The following is a 23396-nucleotide window of genomic DNA, read 5'->3' as shown; positions in this document are numbered from 1 at the left end:
CTAATTGACCTAAAACAGGAAAGGTTTATTCTGATTTGATGTCAGTTAGTGAGAAAAACACATTTGTATTTTTATATAGTGTATGTAAACTTCTGGTTTCAACTGTAGATACATTCTTGTTTAACAGCAATGCTTCTAGAGGAGAATACCTTCATGCATACAGAACAAGATGGAGCATTGGTGCCATGGTTTTATAATAAAGAAGACTACATCATGTACATCTGACTACGCACTTACTGATTTTCGGCTAATTGCTTTTGCCCCAATTAAGGCATTACTGACACTACAATGATTCTATCATCCATTACAAATGACAAATCCTTGACTCTAATTAGGTACAGGTAGGTTAATGAAAAGAGTAGCACTTGAAAAGAACCTTTGTAGAAATGCTAAAGAAAAGGATGCAAGAAAGGAAGTCATGAATATTCTTCTGGTTTTTATGGTAAATCTCTGAAATATTATTACCTAATACCGCAATAAATCTGTGTTGTACATTGTATCGTTTACAATGCATAATTGCAACAGAAAACTTAGTATTAACCCCTTTTAGAAAATGGGGCAATTTATTTTTTATTGGGGAGGGGCTTTTTCACATCTATTAAACATATTTTATTACACATTTTACACTTTTTAAGTTCCTATAGGAGACTTTTAATAATAACTGATTCCTAATACTGTTCCGTGCTATGAATTGGCATATCACTGATCAGTTATATAGGCAATCCACTTGTTCAGCCTGGAGCAGGGTGACACAGAGCAGGTGAGAGGACCTCCGGCTGTCATTTTCATTCATCAGACCCCTGCAATCACGAGATAAAACTAAGCCCCACAACTATATGTGATGCAATTATCAGTACAGATCATGGCATCTAAAGGGTTAATGGCAGGCATCAGTGTATCCACCATTATCTACAAGGTTCAGGTTACTAATAGCAACCAGACCCGCAGTGTTTAATGCTAGAGCTTGCTTCATAGATTGTACATGCCACAGGGTGCAGTAAGTACCAGGCAGCCAGGGCGTATGTAATGTAAAAAGTTTGCTCACATGTGGTTTTCCCTTGTTTATGGCAAGCTGTAATAGGAGTTCTAAAATGGCAGCCATAGAGGCCTTTGGAAGGTCCCTGGCTGCCATGACAAATGACTGGCACCCTGAAACTGCAGTATTTCTGCTGTGTGGGAGTCCAAATAAGTCTGGTACATGCAATCTAACACCTTAAATGTCATGGGGGTTGATTTATCAAAACCTGTGCAGAGGAAAAGTTGCCCAGTTGCTCATAGCAATCAATCAGATTGCTTCTTTAATATTGAACAGGCCCTTTTAAAAAGGAAAGAATCAATGTGATTGGTTTCTATGGGCAACTTTTCCTTTGCCCAGGTTTTGATAAATCCCCCCCTGCCATGCCCCCTCCCATAGACTTGCATTGAGGGGGTGGAACATGACATAACACGAGGGGCAGAGTCGCGACATCACAATACTCCCCTGTGGTCGTTACGCTGCACTCGGAGCCTCCAGGGCTACTGAGACCTCACATAGGTGGGTGCTAAATAACAGATTGAGGGGTTGCCTAGCAGCAGGACCCTCACAATCAGACAACTTATCCCCTATCCTTTGGATAGGGGATAAGATGTATTAGGGCCAGAGTACCCCTTTACGTCAAATTGCAGGATACAACAGAAAGAATGGTAATGCTGATGCATTTCAAATCATACAAAAAAAAATCATGCTCAACACACAAAATAAACATTTCTCATATAAACTACCGTATTTATCAGGGTATACCACGCACCGGCCTATAACACGCACCCTCATTTTACCAAGGATATTTGGGTAAAAATTTTTGAGGGTGCGTGTGTGCGCGTGTATACCCTGATACACCCCCAGGAAAGGCAGGGGGAGAGAGGCCGTCGCTGCCCGCTTCTCTCCCCCTGGCTATCGGCGCCGCTGCCCGTTCTGTCCCCCTGACTATCGGTGTCGGCGCCCCATTGCGGGCACCGATAGCCAGGGGGAGAGAAGCAGCGCCGACAGCCAGGGGGAGAGAAGGGGCAGCGGCACCCATTGCCTGCCCCGTTGCCTCCCCCCATCCCCTGTGGCATAATTACCTTGGTCGGGTCCGTGCTGCTGCAGGCCTCCGGCGCGCGTCCCCTGCGTTGTTGCTATGCACGGCGCGGCGCATGACGTCATGCGCCGCACCGTGCAGCGCATAGCAACGACGCCGGAGACGCATGCCGGAGGCCTGCAGCAGCGCGGACCCGACCCAGGTAATTATGCCACCGGGGATGGGGGGAGGCAACGGGGCAGTGGCGCCGGCAATGGGTGCCGCTGCCCTTTCTCTCCCCCTGGCTGTCGGCGCCGCTTCTCTCCCCCTGGCTATCGGCGCCAGCAATGGGGCGCCGGCACCGATAGTCAGGGGGACAGAACGGGCAGCGGTGCCGATAGCCAGGGGGAGAGAAGGGTCGGCAGCAGCGCTCTAGACCTCAGGAAAGGCAGGGGGAGAGAAGCCGGAAGCAACGGCCTCTCTCCCCCTGCCTTTCCTGGGGGTGTATCGGCGTATAACACGCACATAGACTTTAGGCAAAAAATTTTAGCCGAAAAAGTGCGTGTTATACGCCGATAAATACGGTAAGTTATTAGTGGTCCCCTGCAAGTGACCTCACTCTTATTTAGGAACCTACAAAAACATGGAAAACTACTCCGGATGTAGGTGATTTCATAGTTCGAGAGAGAGAGGAATTCTAATAATATGCATATCCAAGATATATATAGCTATTCTAAATATTACACACATTACCTTCATGCATTACATATCAAAAAGGCACATAAAATAAACATGAGGAAAAAAAATATAATTTGTGGATCCCCCTCCTAATTAGGCCAAGTATACTCGCATTTTACCACCTACTACACTCGACAGGTCTAATGATATCATTTTTGTGTGTTTTTTTACTTTTTTTATTTCATAAGAATTAAAAAATGACCATAAGATATCTACGATACCATAAAAACAAATGTCACGATTCAGCTGGCTGGAGGTGGATCCTCTGTGTCAGAGAGGGATTGGCGTGGACCATGTCGGTGGACCAGTTCTAAGTTGCTACTGCTTTTCACCAGAGCCCGCCGCAAAGCGGGATGGTCTTGCAGCGGCGGTAGCAAACAGGTCGTATCCACCGGCAACGGCTCAACCTCTCTGACTGCTGAGATAAGCGCGGTACAAGGGAGTAGACAAGAGCAAGGTCGGACGTAGCAGAAGGACAGGGCAGGCAGCAAGGATCGTAGTCAGGGGCAACGGCAGGAGGTCTGGAACACAGGCTAGGAACACACAAGGAAACGCTTTCACTGGCACAATGACAACAAGATCCGGCAGGGGAGTGCAGGGGAAGTGAGGTATAAATAGGGAAGTGCACAGGTGAAGGTACTGATTAAAACCCATGCGCCAATCAGTGGCGCACCGGCCCTTTAAATCGCAAAGACCCGGCGCGCACGCGCCGGGACAGCACAGACGGGGAACGAGTCTGGTAAGCGGGTCGGGATGCACATCGCGAGCGGGCGCGTCCCGCATCGCGAATCGCATCTCGGCTGGGAACATTATCTCAGCGCACCCGGTCAGCAGGTCTGACAGGGGCGCTGCGAAAAGGAGAACGCTGTGAGCGCTCTGGGGAGGAGCGGGGACCCGGAGCGCTCGGCATAACAACAAATATATATCTGGATCTAATTTATGTAGATTGGAAGTGGGAATCTGTGATCCACCAAAAATCACGGTGCTCAAAAAGCGCTCCTTTCCAGGATGGGTGATTTAATGAAAGAGCCATGAGTCCAGAGTCCAATAAAACAAGGAATTCTTTTATTCATACAGGATGATACTGGGATAACGCGTTTCGAGGGGCGGAGACCCCCTCTTCCTCAGATCCAAAGGTAGATTGGGATTGGCTCCCTCGCTATTTATACATAAAAAGCCCGCAAAACTAGTTCAGCGTGTGGCATAAATCGTGGTTTGTGTGTATACAAAACAGAACAAATTTACATTCAGATAGTCTGTCAATACAAACAAGAGAAACATAAGGGATACAAAGTAGATGAAGATCATTGTGTATTTTATGAACGGGTCATATATTAATATCCAGGTGTCTTGAGGGAGTGGTTCCCAGCTTGATGGCATCATACACATACAGAGAGCTTGGTAGAAAAACAGCTTCGATCTCCGGGATAGGAGAGGAAGCACAACAGAGATCGGCAGGCGGCGTGGAGGATGGGAGACTGGCCGAACTCGAACATTCGATGCTCCAATGTAAATTCTATTGTCGATGGCATTACATGTGTTGCAAGGGAATTCGAGTATATTGTAAGTCTAACCACTATACTCGAGGGTTGCCGCTGGCGTGGCAGCACCAGTACTTCGGCGGCAATGGCAAAAAATATGAAGAACTCCAGTTCCCCGATATGGACCATAGTATTTAGTTCTCAGGGGGTTCCACTGGAACTGGGGTATATATACATAGCGGGCAGATCTGCATGGTCCAATTGCAAAAACTGTCCTTGACTGGTTTGAATATTGAACAGTCCTAGGATATGTCTGTGCTTGGCATTCGGATGATCTTCATTCGGTGGCACCTGACAGATTATACCTCTACATATCATTATAACAGTTGGTTCAGAGGTAGTGCATTTGAGTGTCTACAACATGTCCGCCACGTATGGATAGGTGGCATTCATTCCTCATATTATGAGTGTTACATCCAATAGAATGTTGTGTCCAATTGTTGGAATCGGGTGGTTATAAGAAGCACCTTATTGTCTTCACAAATTGTCCGGATAAGGCATTACAATATGTATGCCACAACTAAATGGGTATCATTTGTACCTCATATATGTCATATCCAATGAGAGGGTATCTGGTCACTCTAGATCTAGGTGTGTTCTACCGACTACGTGCGTTGATTGTGTAAGCTTAATAAATTAATTCAACTGCTTCATTAAGGCCATGGGGTTGTAGAGATTCGAGTCTGAACATCTCTCTCTTTGCTAGGGCTTCCAGTCTGTTGGTAATGTGGCTGGGAATAAAATCGATTGGAGTGATAGAGAAAGGATTCCCTTTATTTCTATGTTTCAGAGTGATGTGTCGTGATAGGCTATGCTTCATGTAGCCTTTTTTGATGTTGCATCTATGCTGATTTATCCTTAGGTGTAGCTTCTGTGAAGTGTGGCCGACATACTGCATTCCACAGCAACAGCTGATTAGGTAAATAACAAATTGAGACTGACAGGTGAGATGAAATTGAATGTTAAATTTTTCTCCTGTATCATGGCTTGAGAAGGAAGTGGTGTGGTCTGTTATTGTTTTGTCATCTTTTGCCATTACATTTGAAAGCACCCTTTTTCTGTGTGGTTTCTGAAGTTTTTATTGCTTGTTTTTTCTGACTAGGGGCCAACATATTTTTCAAAGAAGGAGCTCTTCTGAAAGTCATCAGTGGTTGTACGGGTAGGATATCTTTCAAGTATGGGTCACGTCTGAAAATGTTCCAATGTTTTTTGAGGATGTTCCTAATTGCAGAGTGACCTGTGGAATAGGTAGTGATGAAATTGTTGGTGAATTTGGACACATCCGTTTTGTTATATTTTGTGGTTCTAGTTTCCTTTTTCTTAGCCTCTTCTGTGGTTCTTCTCATTTCTTTTTCCTTTATAGGAATATCATTATATTCGAATATCAAACATGACTTGGGACTGAAAAGCACTGCCTTCTTTTTGGATAAAGATCCCAGTATACCATCGGAACAAGCCTCATTTCTAATGAAATGTCTGGAGATCATTCTAAAAAACAACTTCTTCACTTACGACGGGGCGACCTTCCACCAAATAAAAGGAACAGCGATGGGGACTAGGGTCGCCCCGTCGTATGCCAACCTATTCATGGGACAATTTGAGGACAAATTCCTCAGACAGAACCCCCTCTTTTTGGAAAATACAGTCATCTATAGAAGATACATTGACGACTTGTTCCTTGTGTGGAGAGGCTCTTCTAACCAAGTGGAGGCATTCATACAAGAAATAAATGAGAACAATTGGGGCATTACCCTGACCCCAAACTTTTCAGACACCAGTATTGAATTCCTAGATCTGCAAATTTCCCACACAAAAATAAATTTTGTCACTTCCACTTTTTACAAGTCAGTGGATTCAAACAGTTATGTTCCGTTTTTAAGCGGACACTATAATAGATGGAAACAGAGCATTCCATACGGTCAGTTCCGCCGAATTCGAAAAAAATTGTACAAATACCATTACTTTCGTTACACAATCCAAAACCCTCAAGAAACGTTTCAGAGCAAAGGGCTATCCGAAGACTCTAATTGAAAATGCCTATCAAAAAGCATTATCACTCACTCAGGTTGATTGCTTGTCCTCGACCTCTGTGACCGCCACATCCCCTGCTGATGCGGCTTCTACTACGGCACCTACGGACAGAACGAATGAAGACCCTATAAAGGAAAAAGAAATGAGAAGAACCACAGTAGAGGCTAAGAAAAAGGAAACTAGCACCACAAAATGTAACAAAACGGATGTGTCCAAATTCACCAACAATTTCATCACTACCTATTCCACAGGTCACTCTGCAATTAGGAACATCCTCAAAAAACATGCAGTATGTTGGCCGCACTTCACAGAAGCTACACCTAAGGATAAATCAGCATAGATGCAACATCAAAAAAGTCTACATGAAGCATAGCCTATCACGACACATCACTCTGAAACATAGAGATAAAGGGAATCCTTTCTCTATCACTCCAATCGATTTTATTCCCAGCCACATTACCAACAGACTGGAAGCCCTAGCAAAGAGAGAGATGTTCTGGATGTACAGAATCAAATCTCTACAACCCCATGGCCTTAATGAAGCAGTTGAATTAATTCATTAAGCTTACAGAATCAACGCACGTAGTTGGTAGAACACACCTAGATCTAGAGTGACCAGATACCCTCTCATTGGATATGACATATATGAGGTACAAATGTTACCCATTTAGTTGTGTCATACATATTGTAATGCCTTATCCGGACAATTTGTGAAGACAATAAGGTGCTTCTTATAACCACCCGATTCCAACAACTGGACACAACGTTCTATTGGATGTAACACTCATAATATGAGGAATGAATGCCACCTATCTATACGTGGCGGACATGTTGTAGACACTCAAATGCACTACCTCTGAACCAACTGTTATAATTATATGTAGTGGTATAATCTGTCAGGTGCCACCGAATGAACATCATCCGAATGCCAAGCACAGACTTATATCCTAGGACTGTTCAGTATTCAAACCAGTCAAGGACGGTTTTTGCAATTGGACCATGCAGATCTGCCCGCTATGTATATATACCCCAGTTCCAGTGGAACCCCCTGAGAACTAAATACTATGGTCCATATCAGGGAACCGGAGTTCTTCATATTTTTTGCCATTGCCGCCGAAGTACTGGTGCTGCCATGCCAGCGGCAACCCTCGAGTACAGTGGTTAGACTTCCAATATACTCGAATTCCCTTCCAACACATGTAATGCCATCGACAATAGAATTTACATTGGAGCATCGGATGTTCGGCCGGTCTCCCATCCTCCACGCCGCCTGCCGATATCTGTTGCGCTTCCTCTCCTGTCCCGGAGATCGAAGCAGTTTTTCTACCAAGCTCTCTGTATGTGTATGATGCCATCAAGCTGGGAACCACTCCCTCAAGACACCTGGATATTAATATATGACCCGTTCATAAAATACACAATGATCTTCATTTACTTTGTATCCCTTATGTTTCTCTTGTTTGTATTGACAGACTTCTATCTGAATGTAAATTTGTTCTGTTTTGTATACACACAAACCACGATTTATGCCACCCGCTGAACTAGTTTCGCTGGCTTTTTATGTATAAATAGCGAGGAAGCCAATCCCTATCTACCTTTGGATCTGAGGAAGAGGGGGTATCCGCCCCTCGAAACGCGTTATCTCAGTATCATCCTGTATGAATAAAAAAATTCCTTGTTTTATTGGACTCTGGACTCACGGCTCTTTCATTAAATCACCCATCCTGGAAAGGAGCGCTTTTTGAGCACCGTGCTTTTTGGTGGATCACAGATTCCCACTTCCAATCTACATTTGAACAGACGTCCTGGACCGGTTCCCGTGATGGCGAGGTGCCAGCAGCCCTTCCATAAACCACACGCTCCCCGGAGATTGGGGAAAAGCAACTAACGGTGCTGTGCCTTGAACACAACACGCTCAAGTGAGCACAATACCTCTTTTTACCTCTCTATACACCTGACCAACAGAATCATGGCACATTAGTACGCTTTTCTTTCCTGTTTCTTTTTTCACACACCTAAGTCTCTGGATCTAATTTATAGAACAATAAATTTCAACCTACACAATGTCCAAACAAACAAATATACAATTTCCCAAAGAATGAACAAGATTGCTAGATTAATAATTACGGTTATGCAGAGGTCTAACAATTGTTAGGGACTGACTGGGGGACAGGGAGAGTGAGCCCTAAACTGACCCTAAAACCGCTCTCCCTGCCTACTTGCCCACTCACCCTAAACGGTGGGTCGACAACTGGGCGCCAGTCCCTCCCTGAAGTAAAGTGCTGGGGACTAATTATAAATACACAATAAATAGTCGGTCACCAACCAGAAAACTAACAGGAACATACAACTCTATGATATATAAGTTCACAGGACACAGATCAGTGAAAAGCACAGAGGACACCATCAGTGGACATGAACAGAAGACACTAGATCATTGGACATGAACAGGGGGCGCAGTGGCCATGAACAGAGGACTCTCTAGATCTGTGGTCATGAAAAGAGGTCACTATAGCTAAGTAGACATGTACAAAACTCAAGAGACCAGAATACAAGAACTAATAAAGTTCAAAAAACGGGTAGACAGGAAAACAAATTAGCCAACAGACTTCAGGAACAAACAGGAATATAGCATAATCCCCCAGAACATCCAATAGACTCCAAGTCCATGGACCAGAAACAGGGATATATCGTTATCAGGGCAGAATATAGTGAATTAGCAAACAGTTCATAAACCGGATATCATATTAACAGCAGACATGCTCAATTGAACAAGACTAAGCATGATGTGAGTATACAGCAGAATAGAGGAGATGTAGGGGATAGCAGAAGAACTGAGAGCCTAAACACTAAAATTGAACAGGTAACATAGAACACTGTTCACACAGAACACGAGACAGGAAACAGCAATCCCTCAGGAACGTCCAGAAGACTCCAAGTCCCCATGGACCTGAAACAGGGATGCCAGATATAGGACACTGTTCACACTGGACACACAAACTGTACACTCCACTATAGGAATAGCCAATAATAAATCCAAATCGACTACTGACCAGCGGCACACACACCACAGTGTGGTCAGGATGTTGGCCCAGGAGGAAAACAGAAATATAAAACACAGAACTTCACATAAACGGATACAAGAAAATACACAGTATGAACAGACACATAACAAAGGATAATAAAATCCTACAACTGACTATAAAAACATAGCTTAAAATCTACTAAGAGCATGCCAAATAACATAGCTAAAAGTGCATGCAAAAACAGATATAGTAGATAAAAGCACAAACAAAGAGTGTTTCACCCAGGCTCCATTAGCTGCATGGCAGCATGTTAGCAAGTCAGGGTATAATGATGTATAACCAGCCACCAGAGACTAAGCGGGGCTGACTATAAATAGACACACCCGAAAGGCTATTGGCTAAAAGAGGCCTGGGTTGAAACAGCCAGAGATATTTTAATCTTCCCTACTTAGGGAAGATAAAACTGTTCACAACACAGCAATACCAATAGGCTGTGTGGATACAGACCAATGCCGACATGGCAGCAGTTCTCCCAATTTAAGGCTTACTACAAAGGCAAGGAATTATATATAGGTAACAGAGGAGCTTCTGCAAGTCACGAGTTCTTTGATTCTACAGTATATATGAGCTAAAAGGGAACTTTTATTTCTTCTGTTTAATATAAAAAGTTTGTGGCCTTACAAAAGCTGCACCTACCGGATACATAGAGTCCCCTTAAATCCAACCAAATGTTGAATTTCCTCTTATTCGATATTCTAATTGTGGAGGTAATTTGAGGGTCCAGATTTGGGGCTCCAGTCTACACTACTGGAGACTTTATTATAACTAGATGCAAGACGTCCCACGAAGGGGAATGTGAGCACAAACTCTATTTACTGAACTATTTACTCACATTGTTTCTACAATACCCTAAAGGTGCTTATATTGGTGCTATTAATTCTAAAGCAGATTCTAATGTGGAATTCCTGTAATATCTAAATGCAGCATTTGCATTAAGTTCGGCTCATTTTTGCCCCGTATCCGGTTTTGTGACCGGTATACAATGGTTTTAAGTCCGGTCATAAATCCGGATAGGGGGCAAAAATGAGCCAACCGGATTCACTATCTGACTCCGGTCTGCTGATTAAAGTGAATGGGTTTCAGCACAGGTCAGGAAATTTACCAGCTGGACTTGGCAGCCGTTGTACCTAAATGTAATGTGAATGCAGCCTAACAGATAAAAGACACTTTTTTTCTATTTGGGGACATTGAACTTTAGTAACCTTTCACTGACCACAACTCAGTTCACTAAGAATAGGAAATCTTGTTTATCCTTTGGAAAGTATTTGTTTGTATATGTGCACATAGTGTACTAGTGCTATATTTTGATAGATAATTGTTTTTAAATTATAGATGAATCTATGGCCATTGTTTTACTACTTATAACATTTGAGAGTAGAGATGAGTGAGCCGAATCTGGCGAACCCGGATTCGACCTGAACTTTAGGATTTTTCCAGCTTTGCCAACACTAGAGCTTTCACCAATTCAGCTTGGCAAGCCGGTAAATAGCACAAGAAACCTGAAAGCATGTTTTTTTGGCAGATGGAAGAAGTAGGGTGGCCAGGGGGCAGAGAGATGATGTAGAGATCACATGATAACCCAGGTCTATCATGTGATTTGCTGCTTACTGTGTCAATCAGCACAAAGGCCAATAGGACACCACCAGGGACACAGATAAAAGGGCAGTGACATCACCCACAGTGTTTAGAGCGCTGGAACTTCTGCACGGAGGAGACAGAGATATAGAGAGGGAGAGAGCAAGGCACAGGGAAAGTAAGTGGTTAGAAAGATAGAGACTGAGATACAGATTACAAAGAGAGAAGAAATAGAGACAGTTAGTGATTAGAAAGAGAGAGATGAAGATTAGAGAGAGAGACCTTTAGAGAGAGAGAGGACCAGCTACAGTAGCCAGTGAGGTGCATTGATCTGTGCCACCCACCCACAAAAAGTATTCAAGTGCCACCTATATACCTATAGGGCCTGTCAACACAGTAGTGAATATAATAGATTTCCGCAAAATGTTTTTGCATCTTTCCGTTTTAGGCCCTGTTCAGACCTTGTTTTTCATGCATTGTCTGTTTCTGTGCTTTCCTTTCCAGACGTGGAAGAGTTAAGCTTTTCATCCAATTGCAAAGCGGGTGTGCCTATATAACTCCAGCTCAATCTGTATTCTGGTTGCTGGTTATTTAGTACAATACACTTTGCCTGCTTATGCAATACTCAGGTTATGTCTGCTTGAGCATTTACCTTGTGATATGATCTGAGTTTTTAGCCATGGTTTATAGACTTTTATTGTAAAGTTTAGTCTGTGTTACATTAGTCGGTTTTAGGATTGTATTTCCGTTCTGCTATGTCGCTGTTCATTCTGTGAGTTTTCTTGTATCCTTTTTTCTGAGTTTTTGTAACAAGACATCCCTGTGACATTTTCATGGGACTCTGGGGAATTGAGTTTTGATACAATATATCTCTGTGCTCCATGGTGGACTCTGGGAGATTGAGTTCTAATATCAAGATATTCCTGTGTTTTCTGGAGGTTTTCTGGGGAATTGAGTTTTTATTCCTGTTTTTTCCTGGAGTCTCTGCTGACTCATCTGTTTCCCAGTCTTGTGTTCTGGGCCTAGTCTGTTTGTTAGTTATCTGTGTTCAGTGTGAACAGTGTTCTATTTTCATATCCTGTTTGGTTGATCTGATCTTTGTCCTTTGTACTTGTATCTGTTTGCGAACAGTGTCCTGTGTTCCTGATCAGTTTGCCTGTTTATATTTTGCCCTGTTAGTATTTGTATCCTGTCGCGTTTATCTGGTTGTCTTGTAGTTTTCCGTTTCTGGTCTGTGAGAGACTATGTTTATTATTTGTTTTTACGCCATTTCACTGTAGCGCAAGGAGGGACCGGCTCCAAGTTGTCGATCCATCGCTTTGGATGGATGTGCAAGTAGGCAAGAGAGTGTTTTTATGGTCAGTTTAGGGCTGATTCTCCCTGTCTCCCCCAGTCGGTCATGACAGTGGGCCACTTCATGAACTTGCCTGTGTGCAGAACAGTACATGCCACGGTTGATACGGGGAGTAGTAGGTAAAGCCAGGGGCAATGCATGTCTTTTTTACGGCCCACTGGGTCAACATCCTGCAGAATGAAGCTCCACTGCAACGAGGCCAGGAAATTGTAGTGACACCTGCATTGTTGTGCCGATCTGGTTCAACTGCTGATACTCCCGCCTATACTCCTCCTCCACGGACATCTTGCACCCCACAGGGAAGAGAATAGCTTATTCTCCTCCCCCACTCTCCTGTCATCATTGAAAAATCAAGTGCTGTCACCTGCTAAGCCTGGGCGAGAAAAGCCACACGGCTGAGGAGCTACTGCCCAGTCTATTTTAGAATGGCAATTCTATTGCTGCTCCCAAAAAAGGGATCATTTTTGCATCGCTTGTAAAAATCCATGCCATCTTCCTCAAGAACCTCTTGCTACTCCCAGAAAAGGCATAATTGTTGTCACAATGGGATAAAGCCTCTGCGCCTTCCCATGCCTCCATGTGCATACTAACACCGGCAGGCATCTACCAACAACCAGGGATACTTTATGCCGCTTTATTTTGGTGTGATTAGGCTTAAAAAATGGGTGAGCTGTAATAGTTACCATGGGTTACGGCATGCTGCCATAACTGAGCCTTTCAAACTACTTCAATACATTTCTAACAGTGTAAGACAGGGCTTTAGAGGTATTAGGCATTGTTTTGTTTTTTTGTTTTTTTAACTGTAGTTTTTTATTAAGGAATTTTCATAAGTACAATGCAAACCGAAAAGATACATAGCATAGAAAGAATAGGGGCCAAAGCCCGTGAACAATCAATGCAAAACAAGCCAGAAATGTAACAATTGACAGGGCCAGGGCATGCTAACACAGCAACTTTAATCGCTTCACCAGCCCTCGGAACCAGAATAGAGGCCCATAACAATACTACAATCAGCACATAGATATAATAAAACCAGCAAGCAAACATATGCCGATGAATCAGCAAGTGAGGCATAAGGCCTGAGCCCAAAATCAAAGGAAAAATAGGGGAGGGGAGACAAACAGGGGGAAACACAAAAACCCACAATAAAGACATAACCACACAAAAGGGAAGCAGACATGAAGAACAGAGAAAAGAAAGAAGAGAAAGAGTAGAAAAGAAGAAAAAGCTAAGGCGGTTGCCTATCAGAGAAACGGTCCTAGGGTTCCCAGACAGAAAGGAAGGAAGGGAAAGAATTATTCAAGGAAGCCGTTAAATATTCCAGAGAGCGGATCTCACGTATGCAAGATAGGTATTAGGCATTGTTATAAACATAAATAAAGACACAGCGATCGGCACTGTTGAATGAATATCCAGGTGTAACACTCCTCCCTTGAATATGTGCTTTTGGCTTCCCTTATCAACGCACACCTGTGATCCTCCACGCAGTGCTCAACCCCATTTAGACTTCATCACAATGCATATGTAAGAACAAAAAGAAAGCAGGGGGGCACTTACGATTCGAAGTCTCTTGGAAGGTGCAGACTTTGTCTTTTTATTCGATTGTATGAAAGATCCGAAAAGCAGGACTCCAGGGTCCGCAGCAAAGTGCAGTTAAGAGTTGCTTTCACGCGAGAGGTGACGCATCTTTAGACTACGCCTCTTCCATCACCTGGATGCAGGTAAATACACCTCTCTATCCATGTCATGGAAGGTAGGCATTTCCATTAAAATCAAAAACAGAAAGTAAACACAACTTTAGCACAGTGCAATAACTTCAGAATGAGTTCATAAAAAAACACTCAAGTCTCATCTCTCATTTAAACCGAGACCACCTTGTGCATTAGTTTTTAGAATCCACTTCCCTTCTTTTTGTAGAAGTATTTTGTTAATGCCACCGCTGTTTGCTGAGACTGCACGCTCTATTCCAAAAAATTTAAGTACTTTAGGATCACTGTTGTGTTCATCTCTAATATGTGATATAAGTCTAGGAGACCCTTTACCCGTGCATATAGAATTGAAATGTTCCCTAAACCTAATATTAACCGCACATTGAAACATTACTATTTTTCTGCATGCAATTTTGGATTTAATAAATAAAGAAACTTGATGTAGCTACCTCCTTTTTATTCTTTCAAATGGAATGGAAGATCTACACTCCTTCATCCTGAAATGTGTGGGAGTGCCATCAAAGCATGGTAGCTGCAGAAGAAGGCTAAGTGGATATTCTGCAAGGAAACTGTGAAGCCACTGGGTATGAAAGATTTTCATGTTTCCTGTGATCATATTTGTCCAAATTCTTACAAGTTAAATCTACTTGTCAAATATGCATATTTAGTAATAAATGATTCCCATGTATACATATTTATCACATACATGTATCAATCTGAATTATTCAATACATTATGATGAGTTAACCAGTGGTTCGGTTTAGTAGAACCACCAAATAATATACTAAAATAATATATGCAACTGGGCATCACAAGGAAGGATCACATGGCCTCAGGGAGTCCTATAGTGCCTTTCAAACAGCTCTCCCAGCCAATTAACCCCTTAACGACGCAGGACGTATATTTACGTCCTGCGCCGGCTCCCGCGATATGAAGCGGGATCGCGCCGCGATCCCGCATCATATCGCGTCGGTCCCGGCGCTAATCAACGGCCGGGACCCGCGGCTAATACCACACATCGCCGATCGCGGCGATGTGCGGTATTAACCCTTTAGAAGCGGCGGTCAAAGCTGACCGCCGCTTCTAAAGTGAAAGTGAAAGTGACCCGGCTGCTCAGTCGGGCTGTTCGGGACCGCCGCGGTGAAATCGCGGCGTCCCGAACAGCTGATCGGACACCGGGAGGGCTCTTACCTGCCTCCCCGGTGTCCGATCGACGAATGACTGCTCCGTGCCTGAGATCCAGGCAGGAGCAGTCAAGCGCCGATAATGCTGATCACAGGCGTGTTAATGCACGCCAGTGATCAGCATTAGAGATCAGTGTGTGCAGTGTTATAGGTCCCTATGGGACCTATAACACTGCAAAAAAAATGTAAAAAAAAAGTGTTAATAAAGGTCATTTAACCCCTTCCCTAATAAAAGTTTGAATCACCCCCCTTTTCCCATAAAAAAAATAAAACAGTGTAAAAAAAATAAAAAATAAACATATGTGGTATCGCCGCGTGCGTAAATGTCCGAACTATAAAAATATATCATTAATTAAGCCGTACGGTCAATGGCGTACGCGCAAAAAAATTCCAAAGTCCAAAAAAGCGTATTTTGGTCACTTTTTATATCATTAAAAAATGAATAAAAAGTGATCAAAAAGTCCGATCAAAACAAAAATCATACCGATAAAAACTTCAGATCACGGCGCAAAAAATGAGTCCTCATACCACCCCATACATGGAAAAATAAAAAAGTTATAGGGGTCAGAAGATGACATTTTTAAACGTATAAATTTTCCTGCATGTAGTTATGATTTTTTCCAGAAGTGCGACAAAATCAAACCTATATAAGTAGGGTATCATTTTAACCGTATGGACCTACAGAATAATGATAAGGTGTAATTTTTACCGAAATATGCACTGCGTAGAAACGAAAGCCCCCAAAAGTTACAAAATGGCGTTTTTTTTTCGATTTTGTCGCACAATGATTTTTTTTTCCGTTTCGCCGTGCATTTTTGGGTAAAATGACTAATGTTACTGCAAAGTAGAATTGGGGACGCAAAAAATAAGCCATAATATGGATTTTTAGGTGGAAAATTGAAAGGGTTATGATTTTTAAAAGGTAAGGAGGAAAAAACGAAAGTGCAAAAACGGAAAAACCCTGAGTCCTTAAGGGGTTAAGGGGCAGCATAATGTCTAAACCACCATAAAAACCTATGCACATAGCTGCAGCAGCCACTTTAGAGGTAGCAGTGGAAGGTCTCTGTGAAAGACACTAAGCAGTGAACAACACATAGAGTAGGACTACACAAACAGTGGGAGAAATGAGTATTGAACATGTCACCTATTTTCGCACAAAATATATTTCCTAAGGTGCTGGTGACATGAAATGTTCACCAGATGTTGGTAACAACCCAAGTAATATATACATACAAAGAAACCAAAACAAATAAGCTAAGAAATTAAGTTAATGTGAAATGACACAGTGATAAAGTATTGAACATAAAGAAAGGGAGAAAGCAAAGAGGCATGAAAATACAAGACAATAGCGTAAATCTATCAGCAATTGAAAAACAATCCAGCCACTTGTCAGTGCAAATAAATATCAACTGGTTCAGTCACAACCAGGCCCGTCGGTACAGGACAGGCAAACCAAGCAATTGCTTGGGGCCCCGAGCTGGCTGCGGAGCCACGAGCAGAGGCGATGCTTGCCTGTCCTGTAGCAACGGGGCAATTCCCCCATCACTATTAAGAACATCCCTATGTCCCGAAATATGTTTTCGGGACACAGGGATGCCCCCGTTAACTCTCTGCGGCCCTGCGTTAAGTTTAATCACTGATGTTCCGTGCATGCGCCCATAGCAATGGAGGTGCAGAAGATCGGAGCATCGAGGAGGAGGAAGACATGCACTGGCCAGCTTGCTAAGTGACCAGCTTCTCCACTCCTGGAAACTAATGCTATGGCCGTGCCGGAGGATCGGTCGTCGGAGCCCTGAAGTGGGGTAGTACACAGGCATACAGCCTCCAGCCATACACTGTACATGGCTGTAGGCTGTATGTCTGTGCGGAACACTGCCTACCTAATGCAGGGGAACACTTCTGCACCTAATGTGGGGGAACACTGCCTACCTAATGTGAGGTGAACTATGCTGCACCTAATGTGGGGAACACTGCTGCACCTAATGTGGGGAGAACTCTGCTGCACCTAATGTGGGGGAACTCTGCTGCACCTAATGTGGGGAGAACTCTGCTGCACCTAATGTGGGGAGAACTCTGCTGCACCTAATGTGGGGAGAACACTGGCTACCTAATGTGGGGGAACTGTGCTGCACCTAATGTGGGGGGAACTGTGCGTCACCTAATGTGGGGGGAACTGTGCTGCACCTAATGTGGGGGGAACTGTGCAGCACCTAATGCGGGGTGAACTCTGCTGCACCTAATGTGGGGGAACTCTGCTGTACCTAATGTGGGGGGAACTCTGCTGCACTTAATGTGGGGGGAACTCTGCCTACCTTATGTGGGGGGAACTCTGCTGCACCTAAGGTGGGGGGTACACTGCCTACCTAATGTGGGTGAACTCTGCTGCACCTAATGTGGGGGGAACTCTTCTGCACCTAATGTGGGGGGACTCTGCTGCACCTAATGTGGGGGAACTCTGCTGCACCTAATGTGGGGGAAACTCTAATGCACCTAATGTGGGGGAACTCTGCCGCACCTAATGTGGGGGGAACACTGTCTACCTAATGTGGGGGGAACTGTGCTGCACCTAATGTGGGGGGAACTGTGCTGCACCCAGTGTGGGGGAAATTGTGCTGCACCTAGTGTGGGGGAACTCTGCTGCACCTAATGTGGGGGGGACTCTGCCTACCTAATGTGGGGGGAACACTGCCAACCTAATGTGGGGGAAACTCTGCTGCACCTAATGTGGGGGGAACTCTGCTGCACCTAATGTGGGGGGAACTCTGCTGCACCTAATGTGGGGGAGCTCTGCTGCACCTAATGTGGGGGAGCTCTGCTGCACCTAATGTGGGGGTACTCTACTGCACCTAATGTGGGGGGAACTTTGCTGCACTTAATGTGGGGGGAACTGTGCTGCACCTAATGTGGGGGGGAACTGTGCTGCACCTAATGTGGGGGGAACTGTGCTGCACGTAATGTGGGGGGAACTCTGCTGCACCTAATGTGAGGGGAACTGTTCTGCACCTATTGTGGGGAGAACTCTGCTGCACTTAATGTGGGAAGAACTCTGCTGTACCTAATGTGGGGGGAACTCTGCTGTACCTAATGTGGGGAGAACTCTGCTGCACCTAATGTGGGGGGAACACTGCCAACCTAATGTGGGGGGAACACTGCCAACCTAATGTGGGGGGAACTCTGCTGCACCTAATGTGGGGGGAACTCTGCTCCACCAAATGTGGGGGGAAATCTGCTGCACCTAATGTGGGGGGAACTGTGCTGCACCTAATGTGGGGGGAACTGTGCTGCACCTAATGTGGGGGGAACTGTGCTGCACCTAATGTGGGGGGAACTGTGCTGCACCTAATGTGGGGGGAACTGTGCTGCACCTAATGTGGGGAGAACTCTGCTGCACCTAATGTGGGAAGAACTCTGCTGTACCTAATGTTAGGGGAACTCTGCCTACCTAATGTGGGGAGAACTCTGCTGCACCTAATGTGGGGGAGCTGTGCTGCACCTAATGCAGGGAGAACTCTGCTGCACCTAATGTGGGGGAACTCTGCTGTACCTAATGTGGGAGGAGCTTTGCTGCACCTAATGTGGGTGGAACTCTGCTGCCCCTAATGTGGGGGGAACTCTGCCTATCTTATGTGGGGGGAACTCTGCTGCGCCTAATGTGGGGGGAACTCTGCTGTGCCTAATGTGGGGGGAACACTGTCTACCTAATGTGGGGGAACTCTGCTGCACCTAATGTGGGGGGAACTCTGCTGCACCTAATGTGGGGGGAACTCTGCTGCACCTAATGTGGGGGGAACTCTTCTGCACCTAATGTGGAGGTAACTCTGCTGCACCTAATGTGGGGGGAACTCTACTGCACCTAATGTGGGGGGAACTCTGCTGCACCTAATGTGGGGGGAACTGTGCTGCACCTAATGTGGGGGTAACTCTGCTGCACCTAATGTGGGGTAACTTTGCTGCACCTAATGTGGGGGAACTCTGCTGCACCTAATGTGGGGGGAACTGTGCTGCACCTAATGTGGGGGGAACTCTGCTGCACCTAATGTGGGGGGAACTGTGCTGCACCTAATGTGGGAGGAACTGTGCTGCACCTAATGTGGGGGGAACTGTGCTGCACCTAATGTGGGGGGAACTGTGCTGCACCTAAGGTGGGGGGAACTGTGCTGCACCTAATGGGGGGGGGACTATGCTGCACTAATGTGGGGAGAACTCTGCTGCACCTAATATGGGGGAACTCTGCTGCACCTAATGTGGGGGGAACTCTGCCTATCTAATGTGGGGAGAACTCTGCTGGACCTAATGTGGGGGAACTCTGCTGCACCTAATATGGGGGGGGGACTGTGCTGCACCCAATGTGGTGGGAATTGTGCTTCACCTAATGTGGGGGGGACTGTGCTACACCTAATGTGGGGGGAACTGTGCTGCACCTAATGTGGGGGGAACTGTGCTGCTCCTAATATGGGGGGAACTGTGCTGCACCTAATGTGGGAGGAACTCTGCTGCTCCTAATATGGGGGGAACTGTGCTGCACCTAATGTGGGTGGAACTGTGCTGCGCCTAATGTGGGGGGAACCGTGCTGCACCTAATGTGGGGAGAACTCTGCTGCACCTAATGTGGGGAGAACTCTGCTGCACCTAATGTGGGAAGAACTCTGCTGTACCTAATGTGGGGGAACTCTGCTGTACCTAATGTTGGGGGGAACTCTGCCTACCTAATGTGGGGAGAACTCTGCCAACCTAATGTGGGGGGGAACACTGCCAACCTAATGTGGGGGGAACTCTGCTGCACCTTATGTGGGGGGAACTCTGCTGCACCTAATGTGGGGGGGAACTGTGCTGCACCAAATGTGGGGTGAATTGTGTTGCACCTAATGTGTGGGGAGCTGTGCTGTACCTAATGTGGGGGGAACTGTGCTGCACCTAATGTGGGGATAACTCTGCTGCACCTAATGTGGGGAGAACTCTGCTGCACCTAATGTGGGAAGAACTCTGCTGTACCTAATGTTGGGGGAAACTCTGCCTACCTAATGTGGGGAGAACTCTGCTGCACCTAATGTGGGGGGGACACTGCCAACCTAATGTGGGGGGAACTCTGCTGCACCTAATGTGGGGGGAACTCTGCTGCACCTAATGTGGGGAGGAACTGTGCTGCACCTAATGTGGGGGGGAACTGTGCTGCACCTAATGTGGGGGGGAACTGTGCTGCACCTAATGTGGGGGAACTGTGCAGCACCTAATGTGGGGGGAACTGTGCTGCACCTAATGTGGGGGGAACTGTGCCGCACCTAATTTGGGGCGAACTGTACTGCACTAATGTGGGGGCCTCGTATCGACGTTCGCTCAGGTTGTGCTCCCAGAATTCAAGGGCTGGCGTTACTACGTCCTGACACCGGCCCTAGAGCGTGACGTGCGTGAACATCAAAGGGGGGGGCCTCAATGTCCATTTTGCTTGGGGCCCCCAAATTCCTTCAAACGGCCCTGGTTCCAACTGATAGCCTGCAAAAGGGTCTAATTGCCAAGGTGTAACACAAGGCGGCAAAGAAGAAAAAAACTGGAACCCCGGATGGACGTCACGATAATCACCTTTAAGCCAGATTGCAACTTAAAGTATTTAACAAAAGCACATATCTACACGTTTCTGGTCCGGAATTGCCCTTCGTCAGGAAAGAGTGCTGATACATAGATTAAAACATGCAGGCTATATATGCACAAGAAGTGGCCACAGCCAGAGTAAAATCAAATTAATTAGAGTATTCACACAGAAAGAAAGTAAAGTAAGGTAACCGTCATGATTTTAAAATTGAAATAAACAGAACTATGATTAAAATTTTACATTTCAAATATTCAGAGGGACGATATCAGCAAGTAGCTATACTTAATATGTCAGAGATGAGATTTGGTATTAATAATATGCAACACTTGCGGTAAGTAGTGTAAATCCTTGTGGTACTAGTATGTAAGCACAACTGCAGGACAGTTCTGGTCTTGCAGAGCGCTATAGTATTCGGAGCGTAGCCCAAAAGGGGGGGGAGCAGAGAGGTCTCTTCACATCTGAACGTTATTCTCGCTGGTGCAGGAAAGCACTACAGCAGTGGCTGGAAAGACTGAGATTGAAAATACCAGCCAGCGCTGGAGCTGCTAGCGCTATATTGGCTATAGCGGAGCGCAGAATGTGCGGAGCTAGGTTCTCTCTCAGAATTATATACTATTGTACTGTATTAGTGTCCATAAACCTTAAAGGGTAGTTTAAACAAATGGATACAAATAATGTTAATAATGGTGAGCATAAAAATAGAAATACAGCAAATATCGCTGCAGTCAACTGTGAGCATAGCTGTAGTGGAGCACAAAAAGGGCGGGGCTAATTCTTTACTCCAAAATATAGCCTTTCGCAATAAGTGGAGCATTAGAGGTAGATGTGTAATTAATATCTTACTATCACTTATCAACATGAAAAGTAATACACATATAAAGAATAATATGCATGTGATGTGAATTAATGATAAAAATATAAATTATGAATTTGAAAGCGAATTGGAATTAGAATGTAAAAATGCACATAATGATTGGCCCAAGGAGCTAATATTAGCATGATTAAAACCACAACATATAAAATAACAGTTTATATTAATAACTATATATCCTTAGTAGCATACATTATATTCAACATATATTATCAATACAATGGACATTAGTAAAGATGAGCAAAGTTACAGTGATTCAATTCCTCTTGAACTCTCGGCTCGGCAGTTGCTGACTTTAGCCTGAATAAATTAGTTCAGCTTTCAAGTGCTCCGGTGGGCTGGAAAATGTGGATAAAGTCCAAGGAGACTCTCCTAGTACTGTATCCATCCACCACCGGAGCACCTGAAAGCTGAACTAATTTATGCAGGCTAAAGTCGGCAACTGCCGAGCCGAGAAGTTCGTGACAAATCGAATCACTGTAACTTCGCTCATCTCTAGACATTAAACACCCTAAAAGTATGTACAAAAAAATGTGGGGTAAGTGTTATACCCAGCTGGAGCCATAAGGTGTCACAAAAGACACACCTCATGTTAGGTAAAAGCAAAGAGCTGTCTCAAGACCTTCACAACCTGATTGTTGCAAAACATAATGGTGTTGGTTACAGGTACATTTCTAAGCTCTGTTGGGATCATAATACGGATGTGGAAAGACAATAATTGCACCATAGATTTGCTTTGGCCAGGTGCCCCTTGCAAAATTTCTGACAGAGGAGTGAAAAGAAAAATCTGAATAATCAGAAGAATTGTCACAGAACACTTGTGGAGCTTTAAAAATTCCATATTTATGTCCGCTTACATAAATTGGTCCCTGATTGAAAATTATAAAACATTTTGTTATAAAAAATTATAAGTTTCATTCCCTACAATTTTTTCCATCCCTACTGTATCTTTTTTTTTTCCAATGGTAACCTACAAAATGTAATTTAAAAAAAAGCTCCATTCCTTTTTTGGATTGCATAAGTCAAAAAAAGAATAAAAATCGCCCCCAAAAACTACATTGTGAAAACCCACATGACTTTTTTTTTGTGTGTGTGTGTTTTTTCACTCCCATAGACTTCTATGGCAGAAAAACTCCAAGATTTTCCTGCAATAATGCCAAAGTCTCAACAAGAAGTCATTTTTGAAAAACTGCCCAGGAACCCAAAATAGCGGAAAAACTCCAAAAGGATTAAAAGAACGGCAAACTGAAAAACGCTAGGTGGATATGGCATTTTGCAGTTCCCTCTTGACTTGCAACTAACATCTGCCACAGCGTATTTTCACAAAAAAAAATGCCGTTTGGCAGAATGGGCTTTTTTGGGGCATTTTTGATTGAAAAACCTTAGTGTATTCCAGCCTTACTGTTACTTATATTTCTACTTTTGTTCTGCTTGTTATTTCTTTTGAATTAATGCTGATTATGTAACATTGTATACATATAAACTTATCTCTCTTGAATAATATGTAATTGCCATGCATACCTATTCTGTCCACTTGTACTTTCAACTACTGTATTTTATACTATTTTATATTTTAATAAAAAATTCAGTTTTGTCTCTCGATGCATATGTTGCAAGGCTATGTTAGTAGCAAGAGATTTTACCTCCTATGTGACTGGCCAGACATGTACTATACAACAAAACA

The sequence above is a fragment of the Hyla sarda genome, chromosome 7, assembly GCF_029499605.1.
Source record: "Hyla sarda isolate aHylSar1 chromosome 7, aHylSar1.hap1, whole genome shotgun sequence".
Taxonomy (NCBI): domain Eukaryota; kingdom Metazoa; phylum Chordata; class Amphibia; order Anura; family Hylidae; genus Hyla; species Hyla sarda.
Note: the sequence above shows the minus strand (reverse complement) of the source record.